This window comes from Saimiri boliviensis, chromosome 8 (assembly GCF_048565385.1).
Source record: "Saimiri boliviensis isolate mSaiBol1 chromosome 8, mSaiBol1.pri, whole genome shotgun sequence".
NCBI lineage: Eukaryota > Metazoa > Chordata > Mammalia > Primates > Cebidae > Saimiri > Saimiri boliviensis.
The window spans coordinates 67303951-67314467 of NC_133456.1; positions in this window are offsets into that span (position 1 = coordinate 67303951).

Genomic DNA, 10517 nt, shown 5'->3' on the forward strand with positions numbered 1-10517 from the left:
TTTTAGAGCAAGGTACTTCTCTTTACAGCCTGTACTGCCATCCTCTCCGGAATGTCCAAACGCAGCTTTTAGAAGAAACGTGTTTCTACCTCGCTGAATCTAAACATAGATGCAACTTCCTAAAAGGAACCAACACACAGCAGATCAGTTTGTACGAAGCGGGTTTTCATTCCTACTGCTAACTCTTTTATACCCCTCTAGAGCTGGAAATGACTGTATCTACTTTCTACAAAGAAAGGGTTTCTGAACTGCTGCAAACACACATCAGTTTAAGTCTGGAAGTTGAATGCACACATTGACAACTATTCTGCTACATAGCTCCGTTTTGGTTTTAGAGCAAGGTACTTCTCTTTACGGACTGTGCTCCCATCGACTCTGGAATGTCCAAACGCAGCTTTTAGAAGAAACGTGTTTCTACCTCGCTGAATCTAAAAATAGATGCAACTTCCTAAAAGGAACCAACACACAGCAGATGAGTTTGTACGAAGCGGGTCTTCTGTTTTTTAAACGCATTCTTACTGCTAACTGTTATATGCGTCTATTGGGCTGGAAATGACTGTTTCTACATTCTCCAAAGGAAGGGTTTCTGAACTGCTGCAAACACACATCAGTTTAACTCTGGAAGTTGAATGCACACATTGACAACCATTCTGCTAGATAGCTCCGTTTTTCTTTTAGAGCAAGGTACTTCTCTTTACAGCCTATACTGCCGTCCACTCTGGGATGTCCAAACCCAGCTTTTAGAAGAAAGCTGTTTCTACCTTGCTGAATATAAACATAGTTGCAACTTCCCCAAAGGAACCAACACACAGCAGATCAGTTTGTTCGAAGCGGGACTTCTGTGTTTTAAACGCATTCTTACTGCTAACTCTTATATGCCTCTCTATGGCTGGAAATGACTGTTTCTACATTCTCCAAAGAAAGGGATTTTGAACTGCTGCAAACACACATCAGTATATCTCTGGCAGTTGAATGCACACATTGACAACCATTTTGCTAGATAGCTCCGTTTTTGTTTTAGAGCAAGGTACTTCTCTTTACAGCCTGTACTCCCATCCACTCTGGAATGTCAAAACGCAGCTTTTAGAAGAAACGTGTTTCTTCCTCACTGAATCTAAACATAGATGCAACTTCCTAAACGGAACCAACACACAGCAGATCAGTTGGTACGAAGCCGGTCTTCTGTGTTTAAAACGCATTCTTACTGCTAACTCTGATATGCCTCTCTAGGGCTGGAAATGACTGTTTCTGCATTCTGCCAAGAAATGGTTTCTGAACTGCTGCAAACACACATAAGTTTAACTCTGGGAGCGGAATGCTCACATAGACAACGATTCTGCTAGATAGCTCCGTTTTTGTTTTAGAGCAAGGTACTTCTCTTTACAGCCTGTACTCTCATCCACTCTGGAATGTCCAAACGCAGCTTTTAGAAGAAACGTGTTTCTACCTCGCTGAATCTAAACATAGATGCAACTTCCTAAAAGAAACCAACACACAGCAGATCAGTTTGTACGAGGCGGGTCTTCTGTGTTTTAAACGCATTCTTACTGCTAACTCTTATATGCCTCTTTAGGGCTGGAAATGACTGTTTCTACATTCTCCAAAGAAAGGGTTTCTGAAGTTCTGCAAACACACGTCAGTTTAACTCTGTAAGTTGAATTCACACATTGACAACCTTTCTGCTAGAAAGCTCCATTTTTGTTTTAGAGCCAGATATTTCAATTTGCAGACTGAATGCACTTTCACTCTGGAATGCCCAAACGCAGCTTTTGAAAGAAACGTGTTATTAACTCGCTTAATCTAAACATAGATGCTACTTCCAAAAATTTAACAAGACACAGCAGATCAGTTTGTAATAAGCGGGTCTTCTGTGTTTTCAAGGCATCCTTACTGCTATCTCTTATATTCCACTATAGGACTGTGTATGACTCTCTCTACATTCTTCAAAGAAAGGGTTTCTGAACTGCTGCAAACACACATCAGTTTTGCTCTGTAAGTTGAATGCATACACTGACAACCATGCTGCTGGTTCACTCCATTTTTGGTTTAGAGCCAGATACTTCACTTTGCAGCCTCAACTCACTTTCACTCCTGAATGCCCAAACGCAGCTTTTCGAAGAAACGTATTAGTAACTCGCTGAATCTAAACATAGATGCCACTTCCTAAAAGGAACCAACACACAGCAGATCAGTTTGTAAGAAGTGGGTCTTCTGTGTTTTCATGGCATTCTTACTGGTAAATCTTACATGCCACTAGAGTGCTGGAAATGACTGTTTCTACATTCTCCAAAGAAACGGTTTCGGAACTGCTGCAAACACACATCAGTTTAACTCTTTAAGTTGAATATACACATTGACAACCATTCTGCTAGATATCTCCTATTTTGTTTTAGAGCCAGATATTGCACTTTACAGCACGAACTACCTTTCACTCTGGAATGTCCAATCGCAGCTTTTGGAAGAAATGTGTTTCTAACTCGCTGAATCTAAATATAGTTGCAACTTCCTAAAAGGAAACAACACACAGCAGATCCGTTTGTAAGAAGCGGGTCTTCTGTGTTTTAAAGGCTTTCTTACTTCTAACTGTTATATGCCATTATAGGGCTAGAATTGAGTGTTTCTACATTCTTCAAAGAAAGGGTTTCTGAACTGCTGCAAACGCAAAGCAGTTTAACTCTGTAGTTTGAATACTCACTTTGACCACCATTCTGCTATATAGCTCCGTTTTTGTTTTAAACCCAGATATTTCACATTGCAACCTGAACCCCCTTTCACTCTGCAATGTCCAAACGCAGCTTTTGGAAGTAACGTGTTTCTACCTCGCTGAATCTAAACACAGATGCAACTTTCTAAAAGGAACCAACACACACCACATCAGTTTGTAAGAAGCGGGTCTTCTGTGTTTTAAAGGCATTCTTACTGCTACCTCTTATATGCCACTATATCATTGGAAATGACTGATTCTGCATTCTCCAATTCAAATGTTTCCGAATTACTGCAAACACACGTCAGTTTAACTCTGTAAATACACTCATTGCCAAACGATCTGCTATATTGCTCCATTTTTATTTTATAGAAAGATATTTCACATTGCAGCCTGAACTCTCTTTCACTCTGGAATGTCCAAACGCAGCTTTTGGAAGAAACGTGTTTCTAACTCGCTGAATCTAAATATAGTTGCCACTTCCTGAAAGGAACAAACACACAGCAAATCAGTTTGTAAGAAGCTGGTCTTCTGTGTTTTCAAGGCATTCTTACTGCTAATTTTTTTATGCCACTAAAGGGCTGGAAATGACTGTTTCTACATTCTCCAAAGAAAGGGTTTCTGAACTGCTGCAAACACACGTCAGTTTAACTCTGTAAGTTTAATGCACACATTGACAACCATTCTGATAGAAAGCTCCATTTTTGTATTAGAGCCAGATATTTCACGTTGCAGCCTGAACTCACATGCACTCTGGAATGCACAAACACAGCTTTTGGAAGAAACGTGTTAGTAACTCCCTGAATCTAAACATAGATGCAACTTCCTAAAACGAAACAAGACACAGCAGATTAGTTTTTAAGAAGCGGGTATTCTGTGTTTTCAAGGCATTCTTACTGCTATCTCTTTTATGCCACTATAGGGCTGGAAATGACTGTTTCTACATTCTCTAAAGAAAGGATTTCTGAAATGCTGAAAACACACATCAGTTTAACTCTGTAAATTGAATGCACACACTGACAACCATTCTGATAGATAGCTCCACCTTTGTTTTAGAGCTTGATATTTCACATTGCAGCCTGAACTCTCTTTCACTCTGGAGTGTACAATCGCAGCTTTTGGAAGAAACGTGTTTCAAACTCACTGAATCTAAACATAGATGTAACTTTCTAAAAGGAACTAACAGACATCACATCAGTGTGTAAGAAGCCGGTCTTCTGTGTTTCAAAGGCATTCTTGTTGCTAACGCTTATATTCCAATATAGGGCTGTATATGACTCTTTCTACATTCTCCAAAGAAAGGGTTTCTGAACTGCTGCAAACACACATCAGTTTAACTCTGTAAGTTGAATGCACACACTGACAATCATTCTGCTAGATAGCTCCATTTTTGGTTTAGAGCCAGATATTTCACATTGCAGCCTGAACTCACGTTCACACTGGAATGCCCAAACGCAGCTTTTGGAAGAATCGTGTTAATAACTCGCTGAATCTAAACATAGAAGCAAATTCCTAAAAGGAAGCCTCACACAGCAGATCAGTTTGTACGAAGCGGGTCTTCTTTGTTTTAAACGCATTCTTACTGCTAACTCTTATATGCGTCTCTAGGGATGGAAATGACTGTTTCTACATTCTCCAAAGAAAGGGTTTCTGAACTACTGCAAAAACACATCAGTTTAACTCTTTAAGTTGAATATAAGCATTGACAGCCATTCTTCTAGATATCTCCTTTTTTATTTTAGAGCCAGATATTTCACATTACAGCCTTAACTACCTTTCACTCAGGAATGTCCAAACGCAGCTTTTGGAAGAAACCTGTTTCTATCTCACTGAAACTAAACATAGATGCAACTTCCTAAAAGGAACCAACACACAGCAGATGAGTTTGTTTTGTTTTAGACCCGGATATTTCACATTGCAGCCTGAACTCACTTTCACTCTGGAATGCCCAAACACAGCTTTGGAATAATCCTGTTAGTAACTTGCTGAATCTAAACATAGATGCAACTTCCTAAAATGAAACAACACACAGCAGATCAGTTTTTAAGAAGAGGGTCTTCTGTGTTTTCAAGGCATTCTTACTGCTAAATCTTATATGCCACTATAGGGCTGGAAATAACTGTTTCTACATTCTCCAAAGAAAGGGTTTCTGAACTGCTTCAAACACACATCAGTTTAACTCTTTAATTTGAATATACACATTGACAACCATTTTGCTAGATGTCTCCTTTTTTGTTTTAGAGCCAGATATTTCACATTACAGCCTTAACTACCTTTCACTCTGGAATGTCCAAAAGCAGCTTTTGGAAGAATCCTGTTTCTAACTCGCTGAAATTAAACAAAGCTGCAACTTCCTAAAGGAACCAACACACAGCAGATCATTTTGTAAGAAGCACGTCTTCTGTGCTTTCACGGCATTCTTACTGCTAACTCTTATATGCCAGTATTGGGATGGAAATTACACTTTCTTCATTCTCCAAAGAATGGGTTTCTGAACTGCTGCAAACACACGTCAGTTTAACTCTGTAAGTTGAATGCACAGATTGACAAAAATTCTGCTACATAGCTCCGCTTTTGTTTTAGAGCCAGATATTTCACATTACAGCCTGAACTCACTTTCATTCTGGAAAGTCCTAAAGCAGCTTTTGGAAGAAACGTGTTTCTAACTTGCTGAATCTATACATAGATGCAACTTCATAAAATGAAACAACACGCAGCAGATCAGTTTGTAAGAAGGGAGTCTTCTGTGTTTTCAAGGCTTTCTTACTTCTAACTCTTATATGCCATTACAGGGCTGGAAATGACTCTTTGTACATTCTCCAAAGAATGGGTTTCTGAACTGCTGCAAACACACGTCAGTTTAACTCTGTAAGTTGAATGCACAGATTGACAAAAATTCTGCTACATATCTCCGCTTTTGTTTTAGAGCCAGATATTTCACATTACAGCCTGAACTCACTTTCACTCTGGAAAGTCCAAACGCAGCTTTTGGAAGAAACGTGTTTCTAACTCGCTGAAACTAAACATAGATGCAACTTCCTAAAAGTAACCAACACACAGCAGATCAGTTTGTAAGAAGCGGGTCTTCTTTTTTTTAAAGGCATTCTTACTGCTAACTGTTTTATGCCACTATAGGACTGGAAATAACTGTTTCTACATTCTTCAAAGAAAGGGTTTCCGAACTGCTGCAAACACACATCAGATTAACTCTTTAAGTTGAATATACACATTGACAACCATTATGCTAAATATCTCCTTTTTTGTTTTAGAGCCAGATATTTCACATTACAGCCTGAACTACCTTTCACTCTGGAATGGTTAAACGCAGCTTTTGGAAGAAACCTGTTTCTACCTCGCTGAAACTAAACATAGATGCAACTTCCTAAGAGGAACAAACACACAGCAGTTCAGTTTGTAAGAAGCGGATCTTCTGTGTTTTAAAGGCATTCTTACTGCTAACTCTTATATGCCTCTCTAGGGCTGGAAATGACTCTTTCTACATTCTCCAAAGAAAGGGTTTCTGAACTGCTGCAAAAACACATCAGTTTAACTCTGAAAATTGAATGCACACACTGACAACCATAATGCTAGATAGCTCCGCTTTTGTTTTAGAGCCAGATATTTCACATTACAGTCTGGACTCCTTTTCACTCTGGAATGTGCTAACACAGCTTTTGGAAACAACGTGTTTCTAACTCGCTGAATATAAACATAGTTGCAACTTCCTTAAAGGAACCAACACACAGCAGATCAGTTTGTAAGAAGCGGGTCTTCTGTGTTTTAAAGGCTTTCTTACTTCTAACTCATATGCCATTATAGGGGTAGAATTGACTTTTTCTACATTCTACAAAGAAAGGGTTTCTGAACTGTTACAAACACACATCAGTTTAACTCTGTAGGTTGAATGCACACATTGACAACCATTCTGCTATATAGCTCCTTTTTTGTTTTAGAGCCAGATATTTCACATTGCGACCTGAACTCCCCTTCACTCTGGAATGTCCAAACGCAGCTTTTGGAAGAAAAGTGTTTCTACCTCGCTGAATCTAAACACAGGTGCAACTTCCTAAAAGGAACCAACACACATCACATCAGTTATTAAGAACCGGTTCTTCTGTGATTTAAAGGCATTCTTACTGCTAACTCTGATATGCCAAATAGCGTTTGAAATGACTGATTCTACATTCTCCAATGAAAGTGTTTCTGAATTGCTGCAAACACACATCAGTTTTACTCTGTAAACAGAATACACTCATTGACAAACATTCTGCTAGATTGCTCCATTTTTGTTTTAGAGCCACATATTTCACACTGCAGCCTGAACTCACTTTTACTCTGGAATGTCCAAATGCAGCTTTTGGAAGAAACCTGTTTCTAACTCCCTGAAATTAAACATAGCTGCAACTTCCTAAAAGGAACCATCACACAGCAGATCAGTTTGTAAGAAGCGGGTCCTCTGTGTTTTCACGGCATTCTTACTGCAAACTCATGTATGCCACTATAGGGATGGAAATGACACTACATTCTCCAAAGAAAGGGTTTCCGACCTGCTGCAAACACGTCTCTGTAAGTTGAATGCACAGATTGACAAAAAGTCTGCTAGATATCTCCTTTTTTGTTTTAGAGCCAGATATTTCACATTACAGCCTGAACTATCTTTCACTCTGGAAAGTCCAAACGCAGCTTTTGGAAGAAACGTGTATCTACCTCGCTGAATCTAAACACAGATGCAACTTCCTAAAAGGAACCAACACACATCACATCAGTTTGTAAGAAGTGGGTCTTCTGTGTTTTCAAGGGATTCTTACTGCTAACTCTTATATGCCACTATAGCTTTGGAAATGACTGTTTCTACATTCTCCATTTAAAGGGTTTATGAACTCCTGCAAACACACATCAGTTTAACTCTGTAAATTGAATGCACACACTGACGACTATTCTGCTAGATAGCTCCGCCTTTGTTTTAGAGCCAGATATTTCAGATTACAGCCTGAACTCCCTTACACTCTGTCATGTCCAAACGCAGCTTTTGGAAGAAAAGTGTTTCTAACTCGCTGAATCTAAACATAGTTGTCACTTCCTAAAAGGAAACAACACACAGCAGATCAGTTTGTAAGAAGCGGGTCTTCTGTGTTTTCAAGGCATTCTTACTGCTAACTCTTATATGCCACTATAGGTCTGGAAATGACTTTTTCTACATTCTCCAAAGAAAGGGTTTCTGAACTGCTGCAAAAACACGTCAGTTTATCTCTGTAAGTTGAATGCACACATTGACAACCATTCTGCTACAAGTCTCCATTTTTGTTTTAGAGCCAGATATTTCACATTGCAGCCTGAACTTACATTCAGTCTGGAATGCGCAAACGCAGCTTCTGGAAGAAACGTCTTAGTAACTCGCTGAATCTAAACATAGATGCAACTTGGTAAAACGAAACAACACACAGCAGATCAGTTTGTAAGAAGCGAGACTTCTGTGTTTTCAAGGCATTTTTACTGCTAAGTCTTATATGCCACTATAGGGCTGGACATGACTGTTTCTACATTCTCCAAAGAAAGCGTTTCGGAACTGCTGCAAACACATATTAGTTTAACTCTTTCAATTGAATATACACGTTGACAACCATTTGCTAGATAGCACCATTTTTGTTTTAGAGCCAGATATTTCACATTACTGCCTGAACTCCCTTGTAGTCTGTAACGTCCAAATGCAGCTTTTGGAAGAAACGGGTTTCTAACTCGCTGAATCGAAATATAGTTGCCACTTCCTAAAAGGAACAAACACACAGCAAATTAGTCTGTAAGAAGCGGGTCTTCTGTGTTTTAAAGGCATTCTTACTGCTAACTGTCTTATACAACTATAGGGCTGAAAATGACTGTTTCTACATTCTCCAATTAAAGGGTTTCTGAACTCCTGCAAACACACATCAGCTTAAACCTTTAAGTTTAATATACACTTTGACAACCATTCTGCTAGGTATCTCCTTTTTTTGTCTTAGAGCCAGATATTTCACATTATAGCCTGTACTACCTTTCACTCTGGAATGTCCAAACGCAGCTTTTGTAAGAAACCTGTTTCTACCTCGCTGAAACTAAACATAGATGCAACTTCCTAAAAGGGTCAAACACACAGCAGATCAGTTTGTAAGAAGCGGGTCTTCTGTGTTTTCAATGCATTCTTACTGCTATCTCCTATATTCCACTATCGTGCTGTATATGACTCCACATTCTCCAAAGAAAGGGTTTTCTGAACTGCTGCAAACACACATCACTTTAACTCCGTAGGTTGAATGCACACATTGACAAGCATTCTTCTACATAGCTCCGTTTTTGTTTTAGAGCCAGATATTTCACATTGCAACCTGAACCCCCTTTCACTCTGGAATGTCCAAACGCAGCTTTTGGAAGAAACGTGTTTCTACCTCGCTGAATGTGAACACAGATTCAAATTCCTAAAAGGAACCAACAAAGAGCAGATCAGTTTGTAAGAAGCGGTCCTCTGTGTTTTAAAGGCATTCTTACTGCTAACTTTTTTATGCCACTATAGGGCTGGAAATGACGGTTTCTACATTCTCTAAAGAAAGGTTTTATGAACTCCTGCAAACAAACATCAGTTTAACTCTGTAAATTGAATGCACACACTGACAACCATTCTGATAGATAGCTCTGCCTTTGTTTTAGAGCCAGATATTTCACATTACAGCCTGAACTACCTTTCACTCTAGAATGCCCAAACACAACTTTTGGAAGAAACGTGTTAGTATCTCGCTGAATCTAAACATAGAATCAACTTCCTAAAACGAAACAACACACAGCAGATCAGTTTGTAAGAAGCGGGTCTTCCCTGCTTTAGAGGCATTCTTACTGCTAACTCTTATATGCTACTATAAGTTTGGAAATGACTGTTTCTACATTCTCCAAAGAAAGGATTTCTGAACTGCTGCAAACACACATCAGTTTAACTCTTTAAGTTGAATATACACATTGACAACCATTCTGTTAGGTAGCTCTGCTTTTGTTTTAGAACCAGATATTTCACATTGCAACCTGAACTCCCTTTCACTCTGGAATGTCTAAACGCAGCTTTTAGAAGAAATGTGTGTCTAACTCTCTGAATCTAAACATAGATGCAGCTTCCTAAAAGGAACCAAGGAACAGCAGATGAGTTTGTGCGAAGCTGGTCTTCCGTGTTTTAAAAGCATTCTTACTGCTAACTCTTGTATGCCGCTATGGGGCTGAAAATTCTACATTCTCCAAAGACAGGGTTTCTGAACTTCTGCAAACAAACATCAGTTTAACTCTGCACGTTCAATGCACACATTGACAGCCATTCTGATAGAAAGCTCCGTTTTTGTTTCAGAGCCTGATATTTCTCATTACAGCCTCTACTCCCATCCACTCCGGAATGTCCAAACACAGCTTTCAGAAGAAACGTGTTCCTAACTCGCTGAATCTAAACATCGATGCAACTTCCAACACGGAACCTTCACACAGCACGTCAGTTTGTAGGAAGCAGGTCTTTTGTGTTTTAAATGCATTCTGACGGCTAAATCTTATATGCCATTAAAGGGCTGGAAATGACTGTTTCTACATTCTCCAAAGGAATGGTTTCTGTACTGCTGCAAACACACATCAGTTTTACTCTGGAATTTGAATGTACATGTTTACAACCATTCTGCTACATAGCTCCGATTTTGTTTTTGAGCCAGATATTTCTCATTGCAAACTGGACTCCCATCCACTCTGGATTGTCCAAACGCAGCTTGTAGAAGAAAGGTGTTTCTAACTTCCTGAATCTAAACAGAGATGCAACTTC